At 38.7% G+C, this 19,238-nt stretch overlaps 1 protein-coding gene across 1 annotated transcript in view; it reads right to left on the bottom strand.

Moving 5' to 3' along the window:
• CTNND2 (catenin delta 2) overlaps positions 1 to 19,238 on the bottom strand; it is a 966,176-nt gene that overhangs the window by 657,729 nt on the left and 289,209 nt on the right. The window lies entirely within an intron of this gene.

Raw genomic sequence — 19,238 nt, 5'->3', positions numbered from 1 at the left:
GCCTGGGAAATTTACAAATGCTCCAGTTGTTACCATGAGCTGGACGGTAACCACGACCCAGAGACCCTGCAAAACTCTTTACCTATATCACAACTACTTTCACCACTGCAACTAAATGCTATTTTCCTCTCTTCAAGATGAGAAAGATTCAAGAATGGGAGGGACCGTGGTGGGCATCAAGCTGGTATACGGTGGAGCAAGGGCTCCACAAGTCTGCTCTGAAGCTTTGAGTCTTCCTTGTAGCTTGTTAGCCCCAGCCCCAGTTTTGCAAGCTTCCTCCCCTCTTCGGCATACAGTCTTTATTCTGCTCCCTGCCCTGATGTTCTCTGGCTTTCCAAATCTTAGTTCCTCCTCTCTCCCCTAGAAAATCTGGGGCTAACCTTCTCCAGATGGGTGCAATGCACTAGTATTACCTGGACCCCAATTAAACATTCATGTCCCCAATCCTAGAAAGGACCTGATTAAAATAGTCACTTAGTATTATCACATCGAGCAGGAAATGAAGTGAGGCATTTATAATCCCATGTATACCCACGGAGGGATGACAGGGAGATTTTCATGAGCATTTTGGTCAGCTTCTTAGCTTGGAGTCCTACATTCGTTCCTCCAGGGATTAGGAAATGTATAATGGGAAGGGTAGAAGCCACAGTCAGGTTTGGGTCCCAAAGAGAAAGAAATACATCCCTGCTTCCTCTTAGGGTCCTGGTGAAGTAGAGAAAGGAATGAGGAGCCTTAGATGCTGACTCCGTACCCTTCAGCACATCATCTCCTCTTTCCAACTTCCCTTCCTTATTGCCCTGGAAAAGTTTTCTGTCACATGGCCTCACATTATCATTTGTATAATTCAATGTCTGATGGTCATAAAAGTGCCAAAGACAAACATTAAACAGCAACACCAAAATGATATGTATTCACTTTTGGAAACAAATGTTGAATAATTAATTTATTTACATGTGCTTCAAGAAATTGGGATAAATCCCAATGCTGGTATGATTCAGAAAGGAATATGGATCAACAGCTCGGAGTTCTAGTTAAGCAGCAGGTTTCCTCCGTTACTCAATTGGTCTCAAATGACGTTCCTTTCTTTATAAAGCTAGAACAGGATTTGTTCACTGTAGTGCAGTGAAAGGTTATAGAAATAGAATGAGATTAAAACTACAAGTTTTGGGGGCGTTGAGGGCTTGTCTAATATATTCCTCATGGTGTTTAGAGGAAGATCTCATCAGGAGGAGTTCCTTTCGCTGTTCAGAGAAGAGGGTACCAATCATAGTGACACCCTCAGAACAGACAGGCACGTGCTATGGAATAAATGTATACATAAGAAAGCAATTTAAATTGTACAGGGACAGAAACGTTGAGAATGACCATAGTGTCAATATATTCTAGGAGCTGAAGACTCGATGCTGAAGAAAACAGACTGGGTCTTACATTCTCATGAAGAGTCACAGACTATTAACATCCACAATAAATGAAAAAGATGGCTTCTCACAGTGATAAGTCGATGAAGAAAATAAAGTTGTCCGATGAAGTGATCAGGCCTTCACAGGAATAAACAGGGACTTGTAAAACCATTTTAAGGTTTGCGTTTGATTCTAAAGAAAGGCATTGGAGGGATGTAAGTGACCTTATCTGACAAGTATTTCTTAAAAAAATACAATATGCTAAAAAGATTAAATATATTATATTAATATATTATGCTAAATTTAAGGCAAAACTACCTTGAACAACACAACCTACAAAGAAATAGTCCCGTTTGGATCTGATAGATGATGATCCATACAAATCATGTGGGGTATCGAGTGAGGACAACGTGGTAACAATCCAGGAACAGTAACGGTGGCTGGGAATATGGTGGTAGTAGTAGCGGAAGAAAAGCAAAAATGTCCTGAAGTGGAGCTAACAGGACATGTGATAGATGCCCCCTCCTGCCCCCTGCCCCCAATTCCTGCACCCTGATTATTCAATCCAACCTTCAACTAAGTTCTATTTTGGAGGAACTCTGAAGAGGGACTTAAGGTTATACATGAGTTGACCTAAAAATACACAGACTATTCTGGATTATCCAGGTTGGCTCAACTTAATCACATGAGCCCCTAAAAGCCCAGAATTTTCTCTGGATTGGGTCTGAGAGATAAGGCAGAAGAAGCAAGAGAGGAGGCAGAAAAGGAGGTCAGAGAGATTCGAGGGCACCGCTGCTGGCTTTGAGGATGGAGGAGGAAGGCCTGAGTCAAGGAACAGTAGTGGACGCCGGATGCTGAAAATTACAGGCAGCCACCAGCAAAGAAATGAAAACCTCAACCCCACAAACCACATGGAGCTGAATTTACCCAACAACAGAAATAAACTGGGAAGCAGAGTCTCCCCCAGGACCTTCAGGAAGGAATGCAGACCTGCTGACACCTTGATTTTAGCCCAGTGAGACCTGTGTTGGACTTCTGAGACAGTGACATAAATAAATTTGCATGGTTTTAAGCAGTTAAGTTGTGGTAATTTGTTACCACGGCAACATGAAACAAATACAGCAATGAACAGATATTAGATGGCAATAAAGAAGAGGGACATGTAAGGATGACTCAGCTCTTTGCACAGAGAAGGGGAATGGAGGGATCATTTACTGAGTTGGAAAAGAATGATGTAAGAGCATTTGAGGAGGGGACAGAAAACAAAAATTTTGTTTTGAACATCTTAAGCTTGAAGTATCTGTCATTCGTCCAGTTGGAGGTGACAAGTAGGCAGGTAGAAATACAAATTTGGAGCTCAGAGAAGTGGTCAGGGCCAGAGATGCAAACTGGCTTCATAAACGTGTCCTAAACCTATAAATGGGGCTACACATGCACCCTAGGGATATACACAGAAAGAGTCAGAACGTCCTCAGGATTGGTTCATTAACAATGTCTAAGGAAAATTAGGAATGTTAGGAAGGAAAGAAGGTCACATACTTTTATGGGTTGAATTATACCCTGCTCCCCCCAAAAGATATACCGGCATCCTAATCCCAGCATGTGAATGTGACTATAATTGGAGATAGGATCTTTAGAGATCTAAACAAGTTAAAATGAAGCCTGTGTGGTGGTCCCTAAGCCAAAATGACTGCGGTCCTTATAAAAAGGGGAAATTTGGACAGAGACATGCACAGCAGGAGAACATCACTGAAGACCAAAGGCAGAGATTAGGATGATGCTTGCACAAGCCAGGGAACACCAAACATTTCTGGCAAACCACCAGGAGCCAGGAGAGAACACAGCACAGGTTCTCCCTCACAGCCTCAGAAGGAACTAACACCCTGACTGTCAACTTTTAGCCGCCAGAACAGACAATAAATTTTTGTTGTTTAAGCCACCCAGTTTGTGGTCCTTTGTTACAGCAGCCCTAACTAAGTCACACACACAACACTGTGAAGTCGGCCCCAAGCAACTGTACAGATATATTTTGAGTAGTATGGTTTCCATAGTTGGCATATATAATATTTTACTACCCCTTTTAAAATAAAATAGATGAAAATATGTCAAGGAAAAATGATCTATTATAATAATTGCAACAGCAATGAAACAATTTTAATTGTTCCATTTTTTTAAAAATCAACAAACACATATAAATTCACTTAGAAGTTAAAATTTCTTTTATTAGATATTAACATTGATTGCAACTCAATTGCCACAAATTATGAGTATTTGAATATTAATCCTCCGTGAAAAATTATGGATAGAAAGGTGCTCAAGGGGCGCCTGGGTGGCACAGCGGTTGGGCGTCTGCCTTTGGCTCAGGGCGTGATCCGTTNACCCCTTTTAAAATAAAATAGATGAAAATATGTCAAGGAAAAATGATCTATTATAATAATTGCAACAGCAATCATACAATTTTAATTGTTCCATTTTTTAAAAATCAACAAACACATATAAATTCACTTAGAAGTTAAAATTTCTTTTATTAGATATTAACAATGATTGCAACTCAATTGCCACAAATTACGAGTATTTGAATATTAATCCTCCGTGAAAAATTATGGATAGAAAGGTGCTCAAAAGTCTTAGTTATGAACCCACTTCTCCNTCTCGCTGGCTGTCTCTATCTCTGTCAAATAAATAAATAAAATCTTTAAAAAAAAAAAAAAGAAAGAAAGGTGCTCAAAAGTCTTAGTTATGAACCCACTTCTCGATATTTTTTGTATTTATTTGAATACTCTTTTATTTAACTTAGACCTGTTAAAAATGTCAAACTGTCAAGGTCCCAAGTGGAAGAAACTCAAAACTTGGGCTGAAAGTCTATGAACACAGCAGGTATCAAACCTCCTCCAACTTTAAACGGAGCATGCCTTCTGTTATGCAGAAATGTATACATAATGAGGTCCCATGCAAGGAATGTGCTTAAAGTTGACACTATGCATTATAAGAAATTCTCAAGCTCATTAACAACCATAAAAAAAAAAAAAGAACCCAGGGAAAAAATACTCATAAAATACAGCACTTGTGAATTTTATCGACAATTTGCAACAAACCTAGAAATGGAAGCTGCCAGCTTAATGTATTATGATAAATAAAACGTGAACCCACCCAGAGCAATGGAAGCTATGAAGAGTCCTGGGTAAATTCTGAAAAACTGTGATTCATAAAAACCCAGAAAACAACATGACTGGAAAGAGTGAGTTAATACTGTGTTATTGCACCCAGGCCCAAGGCATTAAACATCATCTATATGCTGATGATTCCCAATGCTTTGATCTCCAGCTCTGCCCTCCCCACTGAGCTCTAGACACATCTAGTCAACTACCTACTTCCCATTTCCACTGGGTATTCATTCACCAGACTTCCCTAAATACACAGCCCAGAAAAGAACATTTTTATTTCTCCCATTATCCCCATCCCATCACTCCCAATCTTTCCTCATCTCTGTAAATGGGACCATCATCAATCCAGTCCCTGGGGAGAAAAACATAGAGGAGATTCTGGACCAGTCTCTTTTCCCTATACCCCATGAAAAGACATCATTGAGTTTTTGCTGGTTGTCTTCTCCTGCGATCTGTATCTTGAACTCCGCCACTTCACATCATCCCTCCCGGTGTCACCCACCCCATCATCTCTAGTCTGCATATCTGCAACAGCATCTCTCTTGGGTTCCCTCTTTCTCTTCTTGCCCCCTCCCCCATTGCCTCCAGAATCTTATTTTCCAGAGCATCCAGAGTTTTTCCAATTTTTAATCACACCATTTCATTCCTTTGCTTAAAATTTTCAAATGGTCTTCCCATGAGATCATCATCATCACCACCATCACCATCTTCTCATTCATAGAGAACCTGGATTTGAGCCCATTCATAGAGAACCCGCAAATTGTCTACTTTCCTGACTTATCTGCTTCCACCATTCCACTTTTTGGCTAAGCTCTAAAAATGTGGCATTGTTCTTCCTCAGACCCCTGAAGCCATTCCATTAGCCTGGACAGTTCTTTCCCCAGGCCCTCACCTGGCTGTTTCCTTCTTTTCCTCTGAGCCTTAGCACAAATGCATTGCTTATCCAGAGAAGGCTCTCCTCAGCTAAAGTTGACTAGCTGTTCCCTTGTCACACTTCATTTTGTTGCCCCGTGTGTTTGATTTTCTTCATACCACGGACCATTACCTGAAATTATACGTATTACTTATTTATTTTTTATCTTTGGTGGTTGTTTTTGCCTGCATGTTTATTGTCTGTCTCCCCCAGTAAATCATTATAGCTTAGTTTCTGTTTACTTTTCACAAAATATGAACGGTTTTCCCATTTGGATGAATATTCTGAACACTTTGAACAGATGGACTAAGGTTACAGCTATTTTTTTTTCTAGTGTGTGCGCTTTAAGAGATGCATTTCTTTCCAAATCAGTGGATCTCAGTTGACCCTCTGTCACTATGATGGTCATACCTGAGTGAGAATTATTAATCCCTCACTGACATCCTAATGGGAGAATAACATCCCTTGAACTTCCGGGAGAATGAAAGTCTATTTTATAATACCAATAATGGACAAAATTTCAAAACTTATTTTTTGATCCAGTAGAGATAGGTAATGCCCCACATTGACCAGTGAAATGAGAGGAAGGAAAGCCTTGTCTGTGGGTCTGGCTGTGTTCGAGTCTGAGAAGATGTGTCTAGACAAAACCTGGCCTGGACCCAGGTGTCCTTAAGTTTGAAGCCAACTTCTAAGGGGAGGCTTGAACTGAGAGACCCCCACCCTCACCCTCAGGGGTAGGATCTTGACCTCACAAGATAGTCATAACAACCTTCCTACATTTGGCCAGACTCTTACTAACCTTTTATCATTACAATTACTTCCTAACAAAATCACTTTGAGAATCTTGTAACCTACACAATGACCTCCTTTAAACAGGAGGAAAAATTTACAACTGATTTATTTGACAGCAATTTGGTTTTAGTCCTAGTATTTGTTATGCTGATTTATGGTAACAACAGAAGTGCTGATGACAAAGAGTTTTATGGCTAGTTCTGGACACAAAGTCCTATGTTAGCTCGCCATACACAGTTCCCTCTAAATGCCCGCACGGAAGTTGCTAGGCCATAACTGGAGTGGAGCTGAGTAATGGCTGGCCAACCCACGGTGGATCCCAGGCAAAACCCCAATGCCTTGTTTAGGTTGGGAGGAACAAACATTTCAAGGAAATGATATTCCAAAGCTCCATTCTTGTTTTGTACAGTATATTTTAAAATACTAAAGACTTCAAACTGTTGAGTTGAAAAGATGAGTTGAAAATTTTAGTTATAAGAATAGCTGAACATTCCAAAACACTTTAAAAGACAAGCTGGTGATCATCGGATGCGATATTCCTCACAACCCCACAAAGAACTTGGGGTTGCAATCGCGTTCCCATTTCAGAAAAGAGAAACAACACCCAAAGAAGTTGAGTTTCCTGGGGTTATAAACCACTAAATCTTAATGCCAGAGAGCCATCTTTTTACTCTCAAGCCCAGGGTACCCATCCCCCAATAAGACACTTTCCTTCCTCTGCTTATTAAAGCAAACCCTTTGGGTTCTAGCTGATGGGTTTGTAACTTCTGAGCAATAGAATATTACTATCATAAATGCTGCCTGAATCAATCAGAGCAAAAATAGGTTGATCATCCAGAGCTCTATATATCTCAAAGAAGTATGATAAATTCATGGGGTTTTTTTTTAAGATTTTATTTATTTATTTGACAGAGAGAGTGAGAGAGCACAAGCAGGGGGCACAGCAGAGGGAGAGGGAGAAGCAGGCTCCCCACTGAGCAGGGAGCCAGACACAGGGCTCGATCCCAGGACCCTGGGATCATGACCTGAGACGAAGGCAGACGCTTAACCATCTGAGCTACCCAAGTGCCCCTAAATTCATGTTTTTAATATGAATGACACAGCACAGATCTGGCTATATTCTTCCCTCCTCGAGCTTTACCTGCATACATGCTAAGGGAAAATGCTATTGCAAGCTACCAAAGGAAGCTCCTGTCTGAAACAAGACATTTAAGGCACATAGATTAGAGATGGACTAGAAATTGAACCTGAGAGTTAGGATACAAATCTAGGGTCTAAGTTGGTAGAAAAATCCTCTCTAACAACAAAATCGGTCAATTCTATCCCCTTTCAAAGCTTCATTTTAAGCAAGATTTAGGACTAACATTGTTAGCCTGCACTTAATCACGGAGTCTATGTACTTCTGATGAGGGACAGAAGCAGAAAAATGTTCACCTTTAGCCCAGAAGGCTGACCTATAGCCTGCATAATTTTGATAAGGATCAAATATGTACTGGTGGCTACATTCTTAAAGGGCCCGTCCATCTCACCCATAGTTAATATCAAGCTGAATAATAAGCATCAGAGAAATCCTATGAAAGTAGTTCTATGAGTAGAAATTTGAAGAAAACATTTAGGATCTAATACTCCCCACACATTCCCCCCCCCCCACTCACCCCCCCCCCCCCGCTTGAGCACTGAGCATATAACCACCAGCTTTTTACAGCAAAAGTGCAGCTCTTTCTGCTCATGGGTCCTGTCCTCATGCACTGTAAAACATCTCAAAAATTCTTTCTTGACTGTCACACTCAACGATCCCATAGCACCTCCATTTCATACAGTGTGTATCAGGATACAAGGATAAAGGTGTTCTTGAGCCCAGAACAGATGAGGTGGGCACCTCGACCAGCTCTTCTCTTCCCGTGCCCTGTCCAGCGCCCAGATCGTGAGTACCTAGCATGTCTCCATGATGACACATCACTCACAAGAACACCCAGTCCTGCTTTGCAGGCCTCTGCAGGTTCAGTTCCTTCAACTGGAACCCTTTAACAAGCCACTCCCCTTGCCAGTTTGGCAAATGTTAGCTCTTGTCTATTTCAAGGTTTAGCTGCCATAAGGAGACTTCATTCATCCTCCCAAGGAAAGGGATCACCTCAGGCTCACAAGGCAGATGTTCCATTGTGCCTCTCACTCCACTATATGAAAAACATTTGTCTCTAACTGACAGTCCCCTCCAAACTCGGAGCTCTTTGAGGGCAAGGATTTTATCTTATTCCTAGTTGTGTTCTTAACACAAATAAGTGATCAAAGAATACCTGACATTAAAGGAAAAACATACCCTTTTTATTTCTATTGACATAGGTCCCAATAGTAGGAGTTCTCCAAGCCTAGATTACAAGGGAAAGTCACAAAAAGTGGAGATACAGAGCTTCATATCTAACAATGTGTACATAAGAACACTCATGGTAGGAAATCCCAAATCCCAGAGACTGAGCACTCTGTTCTATCACTTAAATGGTGTTAACCTTGAGCATTAAGAGAATGTGATTTTATAAAATGAACACTTGAAAATAAAACTTTTTGTTTAAATATAAATCTTATCTTTTAGCATATTACTACTCAATCCTTCTGAATTCTAAATTTTGTCTTTATAGAAACCAAAAATTTCCAGAAAGAATAATCATCTTTTAAAAATATTAAACAGGGGCGCCTGGGTGGCGCAGTCATTAAGCGTCTGCCTTCGGCTCAGGGCGTGATCCCGGCGTTATAGGATCGAGCCCCACATCAGGCTCCTCCGCTATGAGCCTGCTTCTTCCTCTCCCACTCCCCCCGCTTGTGTTCCCTCTCTCGCTGGCTGTCTGTATCTCTATCGAACAAATAAATAAAATCTTTAAAAAAAAAATTAAAAAAAATAAAAATATTAANGCTCCTCCGCTATGAGCATGCTTCTTCCTCTCCCACTCCCCCTGCTTGTGTTCCCTCTCTCGCTGGCTGTCTGTATCTCTATCGAACAAATAAATAAAATCTTCAAAAAAAATAAATTAAAAAAATAAAAATATTAAACAATTCAGTATCCCTAAAATATATTTAAATTACTAATGACCTAAAAAAGCAGATTTATGCCAAAATACGCTGAATCCCAGCTACTCATATTTCTATTTCTTCAAGGAACATGTTATATAGTAAATTTGAATGTAAAGGGCAATTATTCATTGAAAGCATGGCTTTAAAGAGGTTATAATGCTTAATAAAACTAAGGCTCTTCCTATTTCTAAAAACAAAGCAAATACAAAAAAAAAACTTTCAGCATTCTCTAAAGGTACATTAACAAAAACTTAACGTTAAGTCCCATATTTAACAGAGTCACAGAATTTCCATCCTGGGTTTAGCATCAGTTTTCTGAGCACACCTTTTCCCCTCTGAACTCAATGACGCTATCAATGAGATACACGTGCAGCATGGTACCAACCTGCTTCTTTGTGATATTTTCTAATAAATTTTTGCCAATGTCAAGTTTTCTTAATCAAAATCCATTTTGCTTTGGAGTTGTTTTTATTTAAATGTCAACATGGCATTCACATAGCAATTGTCCTGTTTAAAGTAGCTCATACAAGGGATGAAATTATGGATCAACTTGGTTCTTTCCCACAATTGTGTAGACATTTGCTTGTGTGTATATGTCTATGTCATTCCTTGAACTTAAATTAAAATAATCTTTTAAAAGTCCTTATTATTAAAATTTCTCAATGACATCTATGAAAAATGTAAGTAAACCCTGATGCTTCCTTCAAAATGATAAGAAAATATCACGAAGACCACCATGGTATACAGAATCCAGAAAAGAAAAGAATGCTAGGAGCTGAGTAGTGATATGAATCTGAGATCCAACCTGGGGATTCAAAAATACCATAACTGACATGGAAGTCTTAGTTCACATCACCTCTTTCCCACCAGCTCCCCTATCCTCCACAGGCTGGGGAGGGTGAGAGGAGTAGGTTAGACCTTCATCTGTGTTTCCACAACCGTCAGTGCCATCTGTCTTCCTATCAACTACCCAGGGTATCAACACTTCTGCTGCCCCATCTCTTTCTCTGACTCACCAACAGGATCCCCATTTCCACTTTACAGGATTTATCAATCCCTTCAAGTCTTGTTCATCTTTGCATCTACAGCGGCCTACCAGGCTGTACTTTAAATACATATGAATTTTTGGAGACAAAAACAAAACGCATGCCAGTTGAAAAGTTTGACTACGTTGATAAAAAGTTTAGATTATTTCTTGCTTGATGACGTACCTTTTTTTCCCACATGTTTGTTGCAGAGGACACAGTAATTACTTTGGAGGTAAATTCCTTCATAATGTGTGTACAATTATCCTCCTGATTATTTGCATGCCACTCATATTTTTAGTGAATTTATACTGATTGCCTATTATGCAGTGACTATGTTTAACAGATTAAATAAAATATCTTTAATTTACAAAAGTACATAATGACGTTCGGAAAGGTTAAAAATTGTGCATGAGCTATGACTTCCGGTGAGTCTGAAGGACCAAGATTTCAAACAGAAAATTCTGTTGATGCTAAGGCTCTATTTTTCCTCTGTACCAAATACTGCTTCCCTTTTTCCCATCAAATGAATGATTTCCACTTCAGTCTATCAAGATTAAGAAACCCAAGTGATGCAGAACATGAGAATCAACAGAAGCTCTTCTGTTGCTGATAGGCATACGATTTATGTAGCCACTCTGGAAAACAATTAGGCATTAACTTCCTAAGATGAACTCTGACTCCTGAATATATAATGAAGAAAAACTCTTGGAAACATGTAAAGCCAGAGACATATACAAGATTCTTCTTGGTAGTACTGTTCATAATAGCAAAAACTTGGAAGCAACCCAAATGCTCAACAAGAGAAGCTGGAGGGATCTGTGGTACTGTTACATCATGGAATAGTCTAAGGGAAGTGAATTCAATGAAGTACAGCTAGACGTAGCACACAGGTATCTAAATCTGTGCTTCATCATTTTGAGGGGTGGCGGTAACATGGGGTTGAAAGTTCAGATGAGGGAACCAGAACAGGTCTGGCACTAATATCAGTGTGACATTGGAAAATTCTATAACCTCTCTGTCCTCCATTTCCTCATCTCTAGAGGGAGGATAATACCTGGCTCACTGGGTCATTGTGAGAAATTTATGAGTATAACTATACACAAACAATTAGAATGGGCAATGTCATGTGTATGTGCTTCTCTCACTACTTACACCATTTACTAGAATACAGTAGGATCTGAACAAGAATTCAAATATAGTTAATGTTCATGTTCATTAAACACATGTAGAAGAGATCAAATCTAGTTCTCACAGCATAAGTATATTTGTTATATTTAACATACTAAATTGTTGGATATATATTTAACTAGAACAATAAAAAAAACAAGAAGGCACTCAATAGAAAGCATTTTCTAGTCCTAATTGGATTAATATTTAAAATACTCTCTATTCTTAAAAATAATATAAGGTTACTCATCAAAAAAGCACTTTAGCATGACTATAAGTTTTTTTAAAGATTTTATTTATTTATTTCAGAGAAAGAAAGAGAGCACGTGCAGGGGGAGAGGCAGAAGGAGAAGCAGACTCCCTGCTCAGCAGGGAGCCCCCAACACTGGGCTAGATCCCAGGACCCTGAGATCATGACCTGAGCTAAAGGCAGACACTTAACCGACTGAGATACCCAGATGCCCCATGACTATAAATTTTTAAGTACTGAAATTAGAAATGACAAAGATATTTCTCAGGAAAATATTTTAAAAATTCCAAACTGGAGTAAATGAGGAAAACTGAGACCCAGAGAAATTAACAAATAATACAAAAAAAATCACATGAGTTGGGGACAGGGCAGTAACTAGAAAATGTATGTTCTGACTGCTAGTTGCTTTTCTTTTTAGTAGGTCATATTAAACTCATTTTAAACAAATATATCTGGTAACACATAGCCGTGCAAGCTAATCGTGAGACCATTGACCTCCTGTCCTATGACAGAGAGCCACGCAGTTGATGGGAAGAGGTACCAACATCCTAGAGGAAAGAGACAACCTTGCAGACATCTCCAGGAAGAACTTTTTAGGTACCTAGTCCAGCCTACCAAAGACCCTGAGCTGGGACTCTTTCTGAAGGGTTTGAGGAGCACCTCCAGTCTCTTGGAGGTTTAACTACCTCCCCAACCCCTGCCCTCTCCAAACTCACCTCACTTTCAACAGATGATCAACTCAGCAACAATTTACTTCCCTGCATTTCAAAATCCACCTGAGTCTTCAGACAGCCCCCTTACTTTCCTCCTACAGCCCAAAGTTTTTCCTCCCTCTCCCTGGATTGTGCTCACATTTCTGCTGGCCTCCGGGCTTACTGAATTAACCCTATCTTTTCTTTCATTTCTAATTGCATTCTCACCAGTGGACCCTTCTCTCCCTATAAAAATGCTCACTTTTTACAGTTATCTTTAATGTGATGCTTTTTGTTTGTTTTTTTGTCAAAACACTTTCCACTACAACTTTTGCCAAGCATCTCAAAATCTTTCCTTCTATCCCTCTTGTCCATCCCTATCTTAGTCCACTGCAAGTTTCTACCACTGCTACTCTACAGAAACCCTTTGTCGAACATGACCAATGGTTTCCTAATTCCCGAGTGTGGCTGTCTTCTTAGACACTTCGTGTCTGAAGTACCTAACTGTTGATGACTCATCCTTCTAGACACAGTTTATATGCCTTGGCCCTGATATTAATACTATCCTACTTTCTACCTCTATGCTATTTCTTTTTGCCAATCTTCTTATTCCTTCCCGCTTGCCTTTAAACACAGGCATTCTTCTGAGTGTGCTTATAAGAACTGATTCTTCTTCACACATTTTTCCCATTATTTTGTCTGTTCCCAAAGCATCATCAATCATATCTATGTGTATCAGCCTTCTGATCATTTCTTGTCCCCAATTTTCTATAAAATCCCAGAAATATATTTCCAGTCATCTATTACCTCCATGGATAACCAAGGGGTTACTAAAAATGATATTCATAGCAATGTGTTTTGTCCTTACACAAATGCTCCTATTTCTAGCTTCCCTATCCTGGTTCATAACATTACATTCTTCTTGTCACCCAGGCTAAACACCGTGATGTTAGCTTTGACTCTTCTCATTCATTTGCCTCCTACATTTATTTCCAAGTTCAAGAGGGTCTGTCAAATATGACCCTTCATTTACCTCTAGTGACACCATCTTCATTATTTCTCACCCCTGCAGAGACATTCCTGGGCATTTCTCACTAGCCGGATTCATTCTCATCTCATCTAACACCCACAAGGTGGTTTATATCACAGTCCCTAAACTTGATTCATCTTTTGTCGTCTATGCTGCCATTTCTTGGCTCATCTATCATTCATTCATCATTTATGGAGTATGTATACTGAAATGTGTACTTTGACAAGAATATTTTTCATGCAATCACTCAACAAACATTTACTGTGCAGATGTTATGCTAGTTTTTTTGTTTGTTTGTTTTTAGGACCAGGAGCACATTAATATGAATATGAATAAAACATGACTCTTGACCTTAGTTCTTGTGTATACTGGCTATGGAATGTGAGCCATTTCCCAAACTGTCTGCTAGAGAATAATATTTCCATAAGTGGTATAGGGAAATAATTCCAGTACATATTGGGTCAAAGTTAAATAAAGGTCTTCATTATATGATTCTCAGAACCATGAATATGCTGATGGACATTGCAAATTTTCTAGAAAGGGAGGTGAGGTATAGAACCATTAACTTATTATACTAGACAAAAGTTTCTATCCCTTGGCAACTAGAAACAACTCAGACTGGTAGAGTAGATGTGACTTTTTATGGATGGGAAAACTGATGTTAGCAGAACTTATGTAATAGTAATAGACTATAAAACGGTGACTAATATATCTCCTTTTAAGTCTGCTAAAAGTTTTCGCTCCTTTGTTTTGCACATATGTAAGACTTTTAAACCTACCCTATATCTCCATTTTCTTTCCTGTTCCTCTCTACTTTAGCCTGTCAGTGTTATTTTTTTTTTAAGATTTTATTTATTTATCTGAGAGAGAGCACAAGCAAGACCACAAGAGCAAGGGGAGGGAGAAGGAGACTCCCCGCTGAACAGGGAACCCAATGCAGGGCTTGATCCCAGGATGCTGGGATCCTGACTTGAGCTGAAGGCAGACTCTTAACTGATTGAGGCACCCAGGCACTCTGCCTATCAGGCTTTCTTTATCCTATTCATATCTGACTACACCAGGTACTTAGGTTTTGATGTTCATTTCATAACATTTGAAAAATGTTAAAGCATTCTCCACCAATCACAGCTCAACAATCCCTTATGCAAAACCCTGGGACCTAGATGTGCTTCTGAATTAAGAATTTCTGAATACAAAGATACCACTGTACATATACTACAGGGTCAAGGAGAAGCACCCAATCAACACATTAAAGTTTCCACAAAGATACGTGCAATCACTCACATTTACCATTATTAATAATATGATACACAGCCTCGTGTTAGTTTGGGTCATGTTTAGATTCAAAAGGTTAGAAGCTTTTAGTCACTTCTCTCCTTAACACCTTGTTGACAGTATACTACTAATTGTTTCCGGGAATTATGTTCACAATGCAGCAGTCACCATACATCTACATTCACACACACCCCTCACAGATTTTGTACTTAAGTGATAATGCATATAATTTGGTAGAAACACTACTTAAATCTCTCACTTTTTCCATATTCTGACCATCTGAGATGTTATTAACAAGAAAACCATCTTGATCAGTGGCACCATTTACAACAGGTCGTTTTCTTAACGATCAACTCATTCTAGCCTGTTCTAGTTAAGAGGAACATGACAACTATCACCCAAACATCCTTTCAGGAATTGGAGGAGCCTCCACATATATTCAGCATCATCTGTACCCTCATATTAGCAGTACATTATTTTACCAACCAATTGTTATTGTTATTATTATTATTATTATTTTGCTAAAAGTAAAATCAATTCTAGTGAACATATTATTGATTAATTGGAAACTATATTATGCTTCCCTCCAACTTCTTCTTAGTCAATTATGTAACTTCAGGAGATGTTTAAATCCAAGTAAGAATTTGTCAAAATTAATCGACAAGCATTTTTAAAAAGCCAATATTTTCTTTCTGGAGTTTTCTGGGGTATGGCTTGTATTTATAAGCACTAAAAGCTTAATCTGAAAAATGAAAAGAATTAAAAATACTTTCTCAGTGTATGTTCCTTCCTTTGCCCTGCCCTGTGTGTGGTCCGAAACTACAGCTCATTTGTGGTCCTGGTGGGTTCTTCATTGATCTTTTTTTATTCTCATGCACAAGAGTCTCTGCTGATCAGAACCTGTCTGCCCTCTCAATGTGGGTCATAATTAATATATTTTAAATTTCTCCACTTGTTTCCATGATGGCAGAGAAGTGTAGGCAAACATTCCAAACAGAGGTGTAAGCATTTTGGCTTAAGCAGGTATAGAAAAAGAATGCTATTCAGAATATCCACATTTTCAATGCTGCACAAGCAGCTGGGAACTTCTAATCTTTCCCTTAGCTAGAATCACAATCCTTCTCCATTAACGGCTGGTGCCATCTGTTGGTACTCAAGGAATGGGCATCCAAATCGGTGGTGATTTGGGTATTTCACAGAAAAGAAATCACATGACTCACCTTATATTTGAATTTTGAAGGGCTCATCATACAAGCCTTCCCAACGTCTTACATTTCTATACTGTCTTACAAGACAGGACTCATTTCTTGTTGGTGCCCTCTATTTGGTGGCAGAACTCATTTTTGGTTTATATTAATTTGACTTTTAGGCCAAACATTGAGCTTTATATTTGTTTTTAAATACACTTCTAAGAAATGTTTACAATAATGTATCAAATGCATTTTAATGTCAACAACAAAAAAAAAGTTTAATCAATACTTTGCATTTCTAGATTTTTTTTTAAATCTCATAAATCTGAAATAAAATCTTTGAAAATAGTAGCTTCTACGTTATTATTGTTATTCTTCCTGAGATTATTACGGATCACTGGTGGATTAATTGGGTCTTTTTATTTTCTGTAATTTGATGTTTTGACATCTTGGCACCTTTCAGAGCCTGGAGAGACTGCCTCTCCCAGGATTAGCCAGTTCCTAGAGATGATAAATGACTCTCCCTGGACTGTGCCTTTCGTAGGAAAATTGACTAGTCCTAGGTCCACACACCCCACCACCTCTTCTATTAGGCTCTCTTACTCAGGTCTGAAATTCTTTTGCCTTAGTTACCTCAGAGCCTCAAACCAGACAATCTGGGACAGCCCCTGCACCCCAAAGCCCACTGACTTCATTCTAGAAGCTAGGCAATCCTCAAACTGCACACCCTGACTCCCCGGTTCCTCACCACAGAAACCACAACAAAGGCTCTTGCTCACATTTACCTGCTGCTCCATCTGCCTCCTGACAGATCCCGGCCTTTACCTGCAAGGCAGTCATGGAACACGCCCTCCTCCGCAAAACTATCTGAAGTGTGAGTATCTTTTCAGTGACAGGCAACTGCTGATCTGTTGAACTCATCATACCTGAATAATAATAAACCCACACTTTAAAACAATAGGTCACTGGGCCCATGTCTTAGTATCTGTTGCTAAGTCCCATGTTTGTAACCTGCAACATCCCAGACCCTCTGAATCTGGACCCCAAAGTTGCTTTTCCTAATACCAGATGACATGCAGCCTGGTGGCTCTGCTGGCATTTCCTGATGTGGAAAGCCGGCATTTGGGGCTCCAGTTTTATTAATTATTAATCCCAGTATGGCCCCAATGTAGCTGTTTCTGGCTACAGAAAACATGACTGTTAGCCAACATTTGGTCCACTTGATAATGCCCCATGCCAGGGGTGAAGGCCAGCTCTAGGTCCTGGTTCACTGTCATTTATTCAAGTTCCCATGGATGTGTGTCTACAAACGTGTATACATACACACATTCATATATGTGTACAGTCACATGTATCTTTCTAAGCTAATTCTACTCTATGCAAACATGTAAAATCGATATTTAGGAAATTATATAAAATAAATATCAGATTTCAGACTATCGTATTTGCACTTCTTAGAAAATAATTTTGTGATATATGTGTGTGTGTGTGCGTGTGGATAACTGCTGGTAATTATATTTTGGCAGTGGAAAAAATCTGTTACATAAAAATTTCAAGTTGATTATATGTATATTAAGCTTTTCCTGCCACAGCTGGCTTGTTCCATAATCACCTTTAAACACCTTCCCATCCCTTATCCCAAAGCCATTGTGGCTTGCACATATATTCTACAAACAAAATGTAATCCTTTTAAAATGAACTATTCATCATCATTTAAAAATAAAACTAAATTCTAATTTTTCAAAGGGATATTTCAAAATCCAGTAGTCTTTAAACAGGAGTAACGTGGCCTCAAATACTGGGTTTACATCATCATGCTCACTTAGTGAAAAGAGAAAAGAACACCTGTTATCTTCTTACAGATTTATCAATTATTACCCAACATAAAATCCTGGCAAGGAATATGTAACTTGTTCCTCAAGCTCTAAATATGCTTTAAAATTATGCTTTTTATATAGGAATTTATATTGAATAGATTCTGTTTATCAAAGATTTACCTTAAATGAAGACCAAAATTAAATGAACTTATTTTCTTACCAACATAAAACATGATGACTATATCACTGATTGGAGATAAAAGACTAGCCAGCTTAATATAAAACATTAACAGAAAGCAAATACATCTAACAAATTTTGTAGTTACCATAATAATAAGATACTTGACTATTTTCTTGAAAAGAGTCCTTGTCTAAAATAGAGATGTCAGTTGTATTCATGACAGCTCATAAAATGAACAGTTTCTGTTGATATGGTTTTATTCCAATCATTCTAAATGGCACAATTGATTGAATTGACCCTGCAGTTAAAATGGCTAAAATGGGAATACTGCCTATGGCTCTTTCCAGTGCTTTCTAGAAAAACATGGCCTTGACAGAAGCAAAACTGTCCCCACAAAAGCATGGCTCTGAAAACTTTCCTACCTTCATACAACAGTATCTTCTGAAACATTTATTTATATTCTGTCCTTCAAAATGGAGTTGAGACAGTTATATCAAGGGAGAAAAAAAAAAAAACCTCTGAAGGGATAAAAGCAAACTAGTAAATAACACTGATACCTTTCACATTAGCTTCAACATGATTAAAACAGGCATTCTACTCCAAAACATGTAAGATTTCCACTTCTTAAAACCTTTTTTTCCCTCATTGTTGATATTTTTAGTCTATTACAATTATGTCCTTCAAAGTAACATTAACAAAATGCAGGTTTATTTTTGGCATCATAAGGAGAATATTAACTGGCAAATTGCTCCCACTGAATGAGAATAAGAAAATGTAAATTACCCTGTGGGTCTCTGAAAATTTTCCAGTGGAAATATTCCTTCTTCCATACAGTGAATGAGACTTTTGACCTCTGAGCAGACTGCTTTTTATTTTATAGGGGAAAATATCAAAATAGGGCAAACATATATTCATGAATTTGCACTGGATTATTTTTATTTCATTATAGAAGTAAAGAAGTGAAAAGGGCATGTGACCTTACATGCACTGAGTATTTGCTATGTGTTAGATAGTGTGCTGAGGGTTTGTAGGTATGATGCCCTTGGATCCTCAGAATGACTCTATCATTCTTTCCTTTTTGGAGACAGGGATGTTAACATTCAGAAAGCTCACACGTCTCTGTTCTTAATTTCATTAATTAATGAGTATTAAACCTCTAAATGTGTTTGGCACAATTCTGTACCATGGGGATAACAAAGCAAGAAGGACAAATGGTCCTTACCTTCAGGAAGTTTACATTTTATTGGAAGAAACAGATTAACAATTAAATACAGGG

Source organism: Ailuropoda melanoleuca, chromosome 3 (genome assembly GCF_002007445.2).
Source record: "Ailuropoda melanoleuca isolate Jingjing chromosome 3, ASM200744v2, whole genome shotgun sequence".
NCBI classification, from domain to species: domain Eukaryota; kingdom Metazoa; phylum Chordata; class Mammalia; order Carnivora; family Ursidae; genus Ailuropoda; species Ailuropoda melanoleuca.
This window is presented reverse-complemented; position numbering and strand designations above follow the sequence as displayed.